An 8,585-nucleotide genomic window follows, 5' to 3' on the forward strand; every position below is an offset into this window, starting at 1 on the left:
TGCATAATAAGCAAAAGATGGCTATGCAGAGTATAAATACCATCAAGAAATTAATAGGAAAATGTAATCCAGTAAGAATATAAAACAATGTCAGTCAGACATTTCACAAAGGACAAATGATATGGGGACACTAAAATATGAAAATATCCTCTATCTTGTTAACAAATATAAAAATGTAAAAAAAGTGTAAATTTTACTAGAATCATATTTCCATTAGACTAACAAAAGCTAAGAAATCTGATGCTACACCTGTCATAGGAAGAATGAATAAGGGCCAATGGTCTCTCCGAGCTGGGGAGATTGTTTAGTGGGCGAAATGCTTGCTGTACAAGCACGAAGACTTTATTTGGATCCCCAGAACCCACGTAAAAAAAGTTGGGTATATCAGCGTGTACATATAATCTCAGTCCTGAAGAAATAGAGAGGGTTCTATGGGCTTGTTAGTCAGCCAGTCTGCTGAGCTGACAAGCTCCAGGGTATCCTAAAAAGTAAAACGGAGAACAATCAAGGAAGGCACCAAATATTGACCACTGGCTACCACATGCATTTACACATACGTACATGCACCATACATGCACCCCACTGATCTAAATTGATCTAAAATTTTTAAGACATAATTATATTATACTACAAAGATCCAATTCATATTAAAATGTGATAATGGGTAAACCTGTTATAGAACATTATATCCAAGTAGAAAACACTTATGGAAATGACAAAACAATTAAAACTTTTTAATTGTATATTTGTGTGTGTTTTTCCTGCATGTATATCTGTGCGGCACATGCATGAAGTACCTGAGGAGATCAGAAGTGAATGTTAGATCCCCTGGGATGTTTTGGGTCACCATGTGGGTGTTGGGTGTCCATTCTGAGTCCTCTGGAAGAGCAGCCAGTGTGCTTAACTATTGAGCCACTGCTCCAGCCCCCGGAGACAATTTTTATGGCAAGAAAATTGGAAACATTTTAGATATTCATGCAAGGATTGATAAGTAATAGCTAACTTATACAATGGAGTATCTTATGATGAAAATAAAATCATTACATCTATACAAGAAATGATTTCTTCTAGAGACATAAATAAGGAAGGAAAAAGAAAGTCCTAGAAGGACACATTGAGCATAATCACAATTTATAAATCTGGACTCACAAAAGAAGTAATAGATTGTATTGCTGACTGAGTAACATTGGTGGGATATTGATATAATGAAACCATTGAAAAGAAAATCCAGGACAATGACTGTTGTAAAATCCAGGACCGTCTAGAGTGACACCACCCTGAATGTAGGATCTCATCTGTAAAATTCCTAGTCACCTCTGGAAGGTAAAGTTGTATAAAGATCTTGTAAGAATGGGTCACGGAGAGTATCTCAGTCTTTGAGATTATAGGCATTCATTTCATAATCAGTCATTCTTTAAAAGTGACATATAATTTTGATTATATCTAATATAGTATGGAAAAGGCAATAAAATTAACCTTTAAGATAGATCTTCAGCAGGCTCTCACTTTTACACTTCCTTGCGTAGAATGGTTTCCTTGGTTATATTTGGCCACAGGAAAAGTTAGAGTGCTTCATTTCAAAACCAGCTACAGTGCCATGTACCCGAGTGAGCCTCTGCTGGCCTCACCAGCTATGAGACTGTGACTAACGCACCAATTCATCTCATTAATAGCAATAATGTGGCCAATTTAGTTCACAATTTTTCATGAAAGCTAAATGATGTGTAATATATTCAAATGCCCTTTGTAAACCAAAAATACCACAAACATACAAGTGGTTACATTTCTCAGATATATATATATATATATATATACAAAACTTTTTGTATTTCTCCAATTCGGTGTTTTTGGGGGTAGAGTTCTTTCCGTAATTTGGGGTACAAACTTTCAATTTCTGTCTTCCAGAAAAATACATGAACTCAGACTTGAGTGTTCACTTGGTATCACAATAGACAACACACTATGAAATCATATAACTTCAGGAAAAAAGGGAAAACAAATAGAAAATCAAACAATAATATCTAAAGACGGTGAGTTTATTGATTGTTTCAAACATAAATGTGCTGAGACAAAGATCAGACAGCAAAAGAAAGAAGTTCCCTGGCATTTATCAATTATTAGTACTTAGCTATCAATTAAATGTTAGGTAACTTTAGGTTTTAAAGTAGAAAGAATAGGAAAGCACACGATGATAGGCAAAATGCTAAAAACAGCCAATCTTTCTATACTATAGAAATCAAAAGACTATTCTTAGAATTTTGTTTGGTTGGTTTCTTGGTTTGACTTAGTTTTGGTTTTGGTTTGTGGATACCTTCTCTAGTAAGCTTGATGTAGTACACAAGCATCTGAGATTTAGCTTTTGATCACAGCAAGGCTTGCCTTTCCTCTGCAGACTGGGGTTTCTTTTATTTGTTTATTTTTTGAGCTTTTTATTATGATTATTTTTAAACATATACATTTATATTATTACACAGGAGTAAAATAAACTACATACAGCAGGAAGAAGCACAAGACAATCAGGAATTGTATAAATGTTACATTCATAGTGATTTGACCATTTGTATTTGGCAAACTTGAAGTAAACATCTTTCCTATCATGTTGGGTCTAAATTTCTGAATGGAGATTAATATCTATCATATCTCATATCTATTAACTTAAAACATCTATTCTGACAAACAACAGAGTGATGAGAACTCAAGTATCAGGTGGAAGCCAAGCTTCTCACTTACCATCTGCAGGATGCTCAGCACCTAGACAAGCAGAATGCAAAGAAATTACAGAGTCTAAGCCCATGGAGGCCTAAAACTTTATCCAGGGACCAGAGCAGTGTTTTAGCATCACATCCTTGAAATTTGTATGCCCAGACTCTACTGGAGCAACTCCAAAAACTAAACATGAAAATCACTGCTTGTCAGGTGGGGTTTTTTTGATCACATGATCAACTATGTCTCTTGAAAAGGTTTTTTTCTTTCTGTGTCTGGATTATTTCACCAAATAAAGTGTTTCTCAAGGTCATCTGTGTTTCTGCAAAGCACCACAGTCATATGTGGGCTGGAAAAGTAGTTGATCTGGTGGGAAAGTTGGCTAATTACCAGAGGGTAGAGAGGTTGCCAATATTGTACTAAATGTTTCAAGATAGCTAGAAGAGAATATTTTGGATGTTTTTCAACACAAAAGAAATAATGAATGTATGCAGCAATGGGCATGCTAAATAATTTTTAAATAAATGAATAAAATATCAGGAATAATGATTCTTACTTACACTAAAACGACTTCTCAGAATTCACTAGAAACATAGTGGGTTTGTTTAATAGCCTTCCCTACATCTTTAGGAGCATCTTCTCCCGTCCTGGTCACTGCCAGTGTTCTTAGTGGCTACCATTTGAGTCTATTCTCCTTGGGATCACATAGGCTGGTGTTTTCTTTCCATCACATCAGCATCTCAGAAAGGTGAAGACAGAGACAGACCTTCCCCATGTCCCTCCCTGCCACATATTCCCATTGCCCTGATGAAATGAGGTTTACGTCATCTTGTAATCACACTTCTTGGGCCACAGGCTCACCTGTAATTCTTGAACGTCAGAAGCAAGGGGGAAGCAAATACTGTGGCTATAGTCTTCTCAGACATGGAATACATATTCACTAGTTTTTCAAAAGAAGAGTGATGTTAAAAGCAGACAATTCTAGTGGCCAGCAATGGTGCCACATGTTTACAAATCTAGCATTTGGACATAGAACTAGGAGGCTAAGAGGATCATGAGTTTGAGGCCAGCTTGGGCTATACAGTAAGACTTTATTTAACTCAGCACTAACTAACCAAAGGTGAAAGAAGTAAAAATCTCAGCTAAGAATAAACAAAAATAAAATAATAAGATAAAAAACCCTTTGGATAAGTATTTTATAGATTTTTTATACTTATACACTCTTACTGCTTAACAAGTAATTTTACTTTTAAGCTACTTTTACTAACTTTGTTCTTTAGCAGTTTCATAACATGTATAAAATGCACTCTAAGTACACCTGCATCTTCTCTTATCTCCTTCCCATCTCGTCCCTAAGAAGTTCATCTCCCACACTCATGTCAATTTTTTGTTACCCACTTTATTTTTAACCAGAGTTGTCTGTATGGTCATGAAGCTGGAACTATCCATTGGAGCTTGGTGGGCTCATCAGCGGGTCTACAACTCTAGACAATGGCTGAACCTCCTTCAGAACCCAGCAGTAACCAATAGTTTAGAATGGAGAGGTGTGGCTCTGTGAGCTCCTCCCCGATGCATGACTGACAGTTGCCAGGCCTAGTCTTGGGCAATCCAAGTGCCAGCAACAGTAGCTCCTATGAGACCATGGTTGCAATGGCTGTGTCATACCCAGATGACAGCATTTAAGCATCCTTCTTTTGTCTTTAAGCTCTCATATTCTTTACACCCACCCACCCCCCACCCCCTTTTACACAGAGGGAGTGGCATAATGGTCCTCTGTAAGGGTGAGTACTCAGTTGTCACTCTCAACAGCTTAAGAAGCCATGAGCTCTGAATTCACTGCCATATATTATCAAGCTTCCCTGATTAAAGCCAAGGGGAGCATGTGTTGGAACACAGCTATTTAGAAGGCAATTTGGTAACATGTCAGTTTAGTTAAACAAAAATAGAAGTGTAAGATCTCCCACATTTACAGTACCACATGAATTCTTTGTTTTGGAGCACACCTCAAATCCAACCAGCGAGTGGTTGGTTACCTCCGTAACAGGCATAGCACTACTGTACCATTTTGCTTGGCAGGTGGATATTATAGTTTGTAGAGCTCACAGCTATGTACAGTCATTGATTCCCCCCCCCTTTTTTTTTTCTCATTTTTGCAGCCTGCCCAGCACTTTCAGCCACTGTGAAAATTAACCGAGGGGGAAGCTTAAAGCCCAGTTTCAGCTTGAATTCATTATATCTTGTGACCAAAGTGGGTTTTCTTTAGCAGCCAAATCTTACTGAACAATTCAGTGAGGCATCGAAGAGGAATGCCAGAAGCCTGTTTGATTTTTTTGTTTCTGTCTTGTTTTGGTTTTGAGGGCCTTTGGGGCCTCTATGACTAGTGGCTTCTAGGGGGGTATCTCATACCTGGCATGGAGATTTTTGTTCAATAACCCATGGCTCTTAGGACCAGCAATTTCCAGCACGGCAGAATCTCTCCCTTCAGTTTTCCTGCATCATAAAGGTTCTGGAGAGAACAGGGATGGAGGAAATAAACCTCAACACTAAAGGCTGTTTAAAAACTGAAGGAGTCCTACTGAGAGAAAGAACATGACAAGGTTGTGCACTTTCACCATTTCTACTAAATATCATACTCAAAGACTTAGCAAGAGCAGGAAGACAAGGGAAGGAAATACAAGGGATACAAATAGGAAAAGAAGAAGTCAAAGCATCCCTGTTTCCCAAGGATAGAATTTTACACATAAAAGGCCCTATAAACACCACCACAAATTTCTTAAAACTGAAAAGTACTTTTAGCAAAGAAACAGATAAAAAAATTAATAATAAAGATCAATAAACTTTCTATATACAAATTACAGACACACTGAGAGAGAAATAAGGGAAACAATCTTTTCACAGTAGCTGGGGGAAAAAGCCGTAAACAAACAAACAAAAATCTTGCAATACACCTCACCCACAAAGGTGAAGAATTGTGCTTTAAAAGTCTGAAGAAATTGAGGAAGATACTGGAATATGGAAAGACCATGTGTTAAAAGACTAGAAGAATATATATTGTGAAAAAACCATCCCATCAAAATTCATTACAATACCAATAAAAAAACTCTCACATCATCATTCACAGAAACAGAAGAAAACCATCTTAAAATTCATATGGAAAGACAAAAGATCCCTGATTGCCAAAACAATGCTGAGCAAGAAGAATACTGCTAGAGGCATCAGCACACTTAATCTCAAGTTATAAGACAGAACCATAGCAAGAAAACTGCGTAGTATTAACAGAAAAGTAAAAGTATAAATCAATGGAATATAAGACATAGATATAAATCCACACAATTACAATTAGCTACATTTTTAAAAAAGATGCCCAAAATATGTGTTTGAGAAAAGATGACATCTTTAATAAATGATATAAAAAACCGCTAGGTTTCTACATGGGGAAGAATGAAAGTAGGTCGCTGCCTCTCTTTTTGCATTAGAAATAAACTCCAAATGCATCAAGGATCACAACTAAAACTTGAAGCTCTGAAGTTGCTGGAACGGACAAGGAGAGATGGAAGTGGGAGAGTAAGCTCCAGCACGTAGGCACCCACAAGCACCTTCCGAACAGGACTCTGTCTGCTCTGGAAGTAAGCATAACAATCTCTTGAAACTAAAAATCTTCTGTTTGGTGAGGGGAAGCAGAGGACTAGGTGAAGAGCCAGCCTACATGATGGGAAAGAAGTCACTGACAATGCACTCAATTGAGGTTGATACTTCCAGAATATACAAAGAATTCAAACACAAAATCAAGAAAACAATTCAATTTTAAAAATTGATTATAGATCCAAATACCTATTAACGAAACAGAAAATACAAATGGGTAAGAACTGGTTTTTTTTTAAATGTTTAACCTCCTTAGCCATCAGGGAAATGTACATTATAACTACCCTGAGATTCTCTCTTACCCCAGGCAGAATGGTGATCATCAAGAAATCAAATGACAACAAATGCTTGTGAGGATGTGGAGAAAGAGAAACACCTATACACTCCACTGTTAGTGGGTGTGTAAACTTGTGCTGCCACTGTGGAAGTAAGTCTGGAAGTTCTTTAGAAAGCTATAAATAGATCTGCCCTATGATCCTGCTACACAGCTTCTGGGCACATACTGAAAGGATGCTATATCCTACGATGGAGATACACGTTTGTGAGTGCTCTGTTCACAATAGCTAGAACATGGAATCAACCAAGATGTCCATCAAGTAGTGAATGGACAATGAGAATGTGGTACACACACACACACAAACACACACACACACACACACACACACACACACAGTAGAATTGTATCCATTTATAAAAAATTATAAAATGTGTAAGTCATCTGTTGATGACACTGGAAAGATTAAACTGAGTGAGATAACCCAAACACAGAAAGAAAAAAATGCTGTACACTCTTTCTCCTGTGTTAATATTCTAGGTTTGAATGAATAAATCTATCCTGGAGGTTCTGTAGAAAGCACTGAGGTGAAGCTTAGGGAAGAAAGGACAGTATACCATAGATGATATGACAGTAGACAGAATAACATTGGGAGTTGAAAGGTTTAGACAAGGAAGGGGATAGGAACGAACCAAAAAAAAAGGGGGGGGGGGAAGAGGTTGAAAAGCCATATGGAAACTTACTGCTTTGTAATACAATTTTACTCTTAAAGAAACTAAATCTCAGGTGTGAACAGGACTTCTCTGTGTTACCGAGTTCACCCTGATCACTTTTTTCTGAAATTGTGCTTTTTTTTTTTTAACATTGGAAAAATCAAATTTATACTTGCTGCTGGCTACCTTTCATAATAGTGAGAGGTGTCACGTAAGTGGCTGTCGGGGAATGGTCATCACTCACCTCACCCATCTAAGTGGTAAGATATGGGTACAGTATTAGCACAAATAGTATCACAGAAAGCAAACTGCTTTCTGGTTATATTTAAGATCCTCTCCACATTTGCCTGGTACTATAAACCTAGCAAAGAAGCCAGTGATTTGGAAGGTCACTGTCCCCTACCACTATTATTCTGCTAGATGGACATAGTATCAAAGTGCCCTCTAAATCTGTATCTCTCACCTTGGATAGTGCAGCTCTCTGACTCCATCAGAAAAGATGAGGCAGATGACAGTGGATGCAGAAACTCCCAACTTATCAAAGTGTGAAGAATAAGAAGTGTCAGAAAAATGATGAGCCATGAATGGAACATTTATATTACAGTCATTTCCCTCCAGGCTCATGGACCACCATCACAGAATAGGGGGCAGAAAGATTGTAAGAGGGAGAGGTAAGGCTGGACTGAAGTCAGTGTTTTCTGGTTACTGCAGGACTGTTGATTATATTCACAGACTCACAGCTTCTGTGGTTGCGTGCTAGCTAGTTTTTTGTCAACTTGACACAGGGTTGAGTCATCTGAGAGAAGGGAGCCTCAGTTGAGAAAATGCTTCTAAAACATCAGGCTACAGGCAAGCCTGTAGGGCATTATTCCAATTACTGATTGTTGTGGAGGGCCCAGCCCATTGTGGATGGTACCATTCCTAAGGTAATGGGTCTGGTTCCGTAGGAAAGCAAGCTGAGCAAGCCACAGGGAGCAAACCAGTAAGCAGCACCCCTCCATGGCCTCTGCATCAGCTCCTGCCTCCTGGTTCGTGTCTTCTTTAAGCTCCTGTCCTGACTTCCTTCATTGATGTTGTAGAAGTGTACCTTTTCCTCGCCAGCTTCCTAATCACAGCAATAGAAAGCATATTTATGGCAGGTTGTTTGCATGAGACATGCACTTAATCAAGCTGATGAGCAACAGCATGGAGTTGGGGGTGTAACTGGGCTCTCATCCCTAACAGAGGAGCTGTGGGCAGGTGATGATTTTTGA

Source organism: Acomys minous (assembly GCF_964271855.1).
Source record: "Acomys minous genome assembly, chromosome: 11".
In the NCBI taxonomy this organism is placed as follows: Eukaryota; Metazoa; Chordata; class Mammalia; order Rodentia; family Muridae; genus Acomys; species Acomys minous.